Below are 6,967 nucleotides of genomic sequence, written 5' to 3'. Positions count from 1 at the left end.
ACAACTCCTTGAACACTGATTTTAACCAAGTTATCATAAACCGGCCAATATAGCATATAACCAATTTAACTCTTATTGTAGCTCATCCCATTTCTCCCTCAATTCATAATTCGCCTTGCATTGATTATATATTAGACTTACCAACTTGAGTTTAATGCCTTCCGATATGTGATCCTTTAACTTTTCCTTACGCATGTTAGCATTTTTGAACATTCTTGCACTCATAGTATTAACCAGCAAATAAATCAAACTCATCATGAATAAATGAATCACTGGTACAACCCCATATATCTATCGCTAAATGTTGAAAAACACAGTATTGTATAGATAGATACATACATATATACTAGTTTGAATACGAATTTGGCACTCGATCTATGTGAACTGCCTGGCTTGGTTAATTTGTTTTTTTCATGTGGTATCTTTTGTTAATAATGTCAATAGAAGCTATTTTCTAGTCAGCTAGTGTAATTCAAAACATAGGCAATCTTTATGCTCCTTTAGCTCATTGCAACAACCTGGATGCGGAACTCCTAATGCGATAAGCCGATAGCATGTCTTTATCTGTTCATCCCAATTACAATCGTAAGCATACACATACCCGGGTAAAGACATGCTAGTTTTTTCTAGTTTTAATTTCTTAATGTACAATTTGACAAAAATGAAGCTCGAATTCAAACCTTTTATAAAAGCATAACAATTAATGTATAGTAGGATGTTTGGTGGGTGTATAATGTTATAGACATGATTGATTGATTATAATTGCTGATTAATTACTTATGCATCAATGTATTTTTTATTTGTACAAGATCATACTTTAAACTTTTTATATCGAACTAGCTAGTTGCATAATGAACTTTCAAAATTTTGTACAAAACTTGTACTATATATGATCATTAAACTTTTTTATTGTATTAGTTACCCCACAAGGTTTACGACTGCTAAGATATGATCATTAAACTTTTAAATTTTTTATAAATGTGGTCATTAGAAAACGAGGATCGTAAGCCCACCAGACTAAAAAAAGTCAAACCCCGACCAGGAAGTATTAGCGGCGACGTCGCCGATAATACTGCGGGCCCCCATGTCCGTAATGGTAAATCTGGCAGGAAAATAGCGGGCCCCCTGTCAGTGTCCGAGTATTAGCGGCGACGTCGCCGCAAATGCCTTGATCGGGTTGACTTTTGCCTGGTGGTGTTACCATGTGACTTAGAAAATTCAGATTCTGATGACTATATAATGACCATATGTAACAAATTTTGAAAGTTCACCGTCATATTTAAACAACTTCATTTTTGAAAGTTTGATGTGCAACTGGTGCAATAAAATAATCTATGTAATTAAGGTTTAACCGTGTATAAATTTTTGAAGTTCATTAGGCAACAACTCGATTAAAAAAATATTATGATGCACGCACAAGTAGTGTAGAAATAAAAAAGTATATTGATGTATCAGTGATTAATCTATATTAATTGCTTGCGTTTTGATGCTATATAGTAATATGTTTATTGGAGTGGCTAAAAAAGGTGGGTTATTTATAATACAAGAATTTAAAAATATACAAAAAGTATAAGGTTTTTCTTTCTTCTTCTTTCTTCCATCTCCGACCACCACCACCACCATGATTATCTCCGACCACCACCATGATTCTCGGGTGACAGCGACCATCTCCGGCAAGACTTACACATGTGTATGTTAGCATTCCGGCGAGAATCAGATTCGTTTTCGGGTGGATACGGTACGGGCCAGAGGCCCTCATCCGTTCTAAGTTGACCGTCAAGGACGCACATGTGTAAGTCTCGCCGGAGATGGTCACCGTCGTCGGAGAATCATGGTAGTGGTTGGAGATGATCATGGTGGTGGTGGTAGTGGTGGTGGTCGGAGATGAAAGGAAGAAGGAAGAATGATGAGGAAAAACCTTGTACTTTTTTAAATGCTTGTACTATAATTATCTTTCCCCTTATGTCATATACTTAATATTTTGATATTAATATCTCTATAGAAGTATTATCATGGAAACTATGCCCTTGAGCTTTAGCTCAATGGTTGAAAGTCATCCCTTGTATAAAGTCTTGTGTTCAAGCCTTGGGGAAAACATAAGTATTAAGTACCTTTATAAAAGACATATACCCAGGTTCAAGTCTGGGAGAGCAGGATTTACCCCTATAAATCGTCGTGCCTTCCGGCGGATTAGTAGGGGGTTTTCCCCCATCGGGTATTTAAAATAGACATTTCTACTTCGAGAGAGTTCTTTAGCGCGAACCCGGTTTAGACAACGTATGCTAAACCTTCCGTTGTCGAATCGTGACACGAAATTTTCAGCGAAATTCATCTTTAAAAATAAAAATAAAAAAAATCGTGGGAACTATGAAATTTATGCCAAATAAAGCACGCATTTTATTGAGGGAAACGGAATACAATAGCGAAAACGTGAATACATTATTAACGCAAACGATTTAACGATATTTGTTAAAATATGCTGTTAGTAATCCTCTTAAAGTCTTTTTCTGAAAAAGTAAAAATATAACACATGTCAAAATCAATAGAATATTATTTCATTTACCAACTCTCTTTGATGATGTAGAGCATAGTTATAAACTGTTTTTGAATATCTATTTTTGGAAAATTCGTACAACTATTTTTGATTTGATTGTTACAATTTTCTTACTATTAGATCAAAATAGGAGATGATTTCTTACAAAGTGCTACATGACTAGTAAATGGGTTTAGTCTAAATGGACATACGAACCCATCAGCCCATCAACACATCAACTCGCAACTCTTCAACACCGAAACCACACAATTACCACCCCTAGTTTTATTATACATACGGAGTAGCAGACAATTTTTATCATGATAAATCACTTTCTTTTTTCTTTTCAGAAAGAACAACGATATCCAATCAAATATAATGCATAGAATTATAGAAGAGAGATCAAATGAGAAAGTTGTTTAAAAAAAATAAGGTTGTTTTTTTTATTATTTTTCATTTTTAATTTTGTTTAAGTGAAATTCACTCAAAAAAATTTTTTAAAAAATAAAAAAATAATTTCCTACACATGTGTAAGTTTTTATACATTACACATGTCTAGCTGTATTTTTTTTATTAGAAATTATTTATTTATTTATTTTGAATGGATTTATGTTAAAAAAAAATATAAAACATTAAAAAAAATTTAAAAACAAAAATAAAACAAACTAAAAATAAATAAATTAAAATCAATTAATGAGAAAATTATAGTTATATTAGTTATATAACTAATATAACTAATAGGAGCTGAAGAATTGAAAAAAAAAAGAAATTTATTAATGAGAAAATGATCAATCAAATAAGGTTATAAAGTCTTTTGTATAAATAAGCCAAGACTTAGAGTTTAATTCTATGTCCAATTAGAAAATTTTAATTTATATATAACTAAAAAAAACCTAATTTAACAAAATAAATAAATTAAAAGGACATGTGTCGATCAAGGATCACACCACGTGTCGATTCAAGAACATCTTAATTATGTTTTAGTTTATTGGTAGATATTCGTAATATTATATTTTTCAATACATCCATACATTATATTTTCCATATATTATATTTAATTTGATAGGATATATTGTTGTTTTTGATACGTTATATATTTATTTGAATTTTAAACACAGTAAAACTTTTTTTTTTTGAACGGCAAATAAACATTTACCAACAAACGTGATTTTCTAGCAAAGTAATCGAGATCATAAAACAAAGGTACAAAGTTACAACCAAACAAAATATAACATAGCGAGATACATAAAGCAAACTAAGGGAAGGGCATATATTCAACGACATGAACTAGAAAAAAAAAAAACAAAAAAAAAAAACTAAGTTTAGTTAGATGTTAATATATTACTCTTTAATTACTATAATTAAAAAGTATAACAACAAAAAGATATTATTTAAAGAATTAACTTTATATATATATATATATATATATATAGGGTAAAATTATTTTGAGAACCTTTTTTTTTGCGAGAACCTTTGAGAACTTTCAAATCATGCTCAACCGATGATTGTTCTTTACATGAAAATTGTTTTTTGACTGTTTTCTGAATAACTTATGTGTAATTTTAAAGTTTATAATTGTGTGGAGGCATGGATTATCATCCGTTATACAATTATGTGGAGATTTAGATTCTTGATCACCTGTGCACGAATATTGCTATGATCACATGTAACCATAACAATATTCGTGCACATGTGATCAAGAATCTAAATCTCCACATAATTGTATAGCGGATGATAATCCATGCCTCTACACAATTATAAACTTCAAAATTATACATAAGTTATTCAGAAAACAATCAAAAAACAATTTTCATGTAAAGAATAATCATCAGTTGATTTTGATTTAAAAAGTTCTCAAAGATTCTCGCCGAAAAAAGGGTTCTCAAAATAACTTTTCACTATATAGGATAATATATATATATATATGAGAGATCAAATAAAAAGGCGTCTTAAGGAGAGAAGGGAGAGAAGGTCTTATGAACCAATCAAACTTTTGTCAGCCTGGTTCAAGATCAGCCTGGGTCTGGGTCAGCTTGGGTTATGATCAGCTTGGTTGGGTAAGCTTGGTCAGCTTGGTTGGTCAGTTTGGGTTTTGGGTCAGCTTGGGTTCTGATCAGCTTGGTTAGTCAGCTTGGTCAGCTTGGTTGGGTCAGATTGGTCAGCCTGGAATCTGGGTCAGCTTGGGATCTACATTTGTGTAGATTATGTGTAGTTTTGTGTCAAGCTGACCCAACCCAAGCTAACCAAGCTGACCCAACCTGACCCAGACCCCAAGCTGACCCAACCTAACCCTAAGCTGATCCAAAACCCATTATCTACATTTGTGTAGATTAATCTACATTTGTGTAAATTGTGTCAAGCTGACCCAACCCAAGCTAACCAAGCTGACCCAATCTAAACCTAACCTGAACCAGACCCCAAGCTGACCCAACCCAACCTCAAGCTGACCCAACCTGACCCCAAGCTGATCCAAAACCCATAATCTACATTTGTGTAGATTAATCTACATTTGTGTAGATTGTGTCAACCTGACCCAACCCAAGCTAACTAAGCTCTGACCCAACCTGACCTAACCTGACCCAGACCCCAAGCTGACCCAACCCCAAGCTAACCAAACCTGACCCAACCTGACCCAATTAGACCCTGACCTCAATCTTACCAAACTGATCATGCTGACCAACCAAGCTAATCAGAACCCAAACTGACCCAAACCTGACCCAAGCTGACCCAACCCAGAACCGAAGCTGACTCAAAACCCATAATCTACATTTGTGTAGATTGTGTAGATTATGTGTAAATTGTGTCAAGCTGACCCAACCTGAACAGACCCCAACCTGATACAACCTGACCCAGACCCAAGCTGACCAAACTGATTATGCTGACCAACCAAGCTGACCCAGACCCAAGCTGATCAGAACCCAGGCTGACCAAGCTGATCAAAACCCAAGCTGACCCAGACCCAAGCTGATCGGAACCCAGGATGATCACTTCAGAAAAGTTTGATTTATTTACAAAAATGCCACCGCGGATTTTTTTCATTTTGACACATGTCGCGTTCTGATTGGTTCATAGGACCTTCTCTCCCTTCTCTCCTTAAGACATCTTCTTTCAGGATCTCTACCTTATATATATATCCCTCTTAAACTATTGAATATCATACATTTCCGAAACATATTTTAAAACCATTACACAACGTGTATATATATATTCATGAAAACTTACATTTTGATATTTAATTAGAACATTTGAAATTGACACAAATAGCATCCAAGTAATTTCTTGTTTTCTTTTATCTATTTAATCTTTGTATTTTGATAGTTTCTATTATAAATTAATGCTAGTTTTTCTTCGTTAAACATACCATGTGCATTATATTCAACTTTTACGACGACTGTTTAAATAGGATGTTGATATGCGTTGCAATGATGAATTAATGGAGAAATTGGTTGGTGCTTTCAAGTACAAAAAATCAAACATTATCTACAAATACATTCGCACACGCCAAAGAAAACAACGATAGAAAGATCACCACGCAACTATTGTCGATTATGATATTATAGATCCTCGAAGCTGTCTCTTCGAACTACTAATTTATTATATGACCCACTTTAAGTTTGTTACTCACATAAAGACATGTATTGGACTAAACATAGTCTAAAACTAATTTTGTTATATATATATATACCAATAAATTAAAACAAGATTGAAACATCTTTTACACGACACATGATACATTCTTTAAACGACATGTGTTCTATTCAAACTATAAGTTGAATTACTTAATTTTTAATTATGTTATAACTAGCTAATAAACCAGGGTATTTTAATTAAAACTTTTAAAAGCAAAAAAATTATAAAAAAAATATATGTAATTTTTGTTATTGACATATTATAAGTTGGTTTGGAGATATTAAATTGACTAACATAATTTATATATACGAGGGTTGGTGTCCGCGTGTTGCGACGGTTAAACGGTGATAACAATACAAAACAGTGGGGGAATTGATATGCGTGTGTGTAAGTATGAAGGAGAGAAAGAAGTGACTGTGTGTTAGATCTTGGTAAGATGTTTGTCTGATTGTGTTTAGAGATATAGAATTAGAAGTAACGTGTGAATTAGGGGCAATATGAGGATATTAAATAGATTGTTGAATTTCTAAATTAGAAAGTCCAATATATTTTATAAAGGATTATAGATATATGGGTACCTATTGCATCAACAAAACATAAAAATATTTTTAAATAAAAATAGAAATTTAAAATAAGTATTTAATGAACAATTTATCTTTAAAAATATTCAATATTAAATATGACATCATAAATAAAATAAATTTTAAAAAAAAATATATAAACATGCCACATAATGTTGTTTTCTAAAAATAGTTTTGTAAGACAATTCTCTTTTATTATATATAAAGATAAAGATTTACCAAC

Source organism: Erigeron canadensis, chromosome 7 (assembly GCF_010389155.1).
Source record: "Erigeron canadensis isolate Cc75 chromosome 7, C_canadensis_v1, whole genome shotgun sequence".
NCBI lineage: Eukaryota > Viridiplantae > Streptophyta > Magnoliopsida > Asterales > Asteraceae > Erigeron > Erigeron canadensis.
This window is presented reverse-complemented; position numbering follows the sequence as displayed.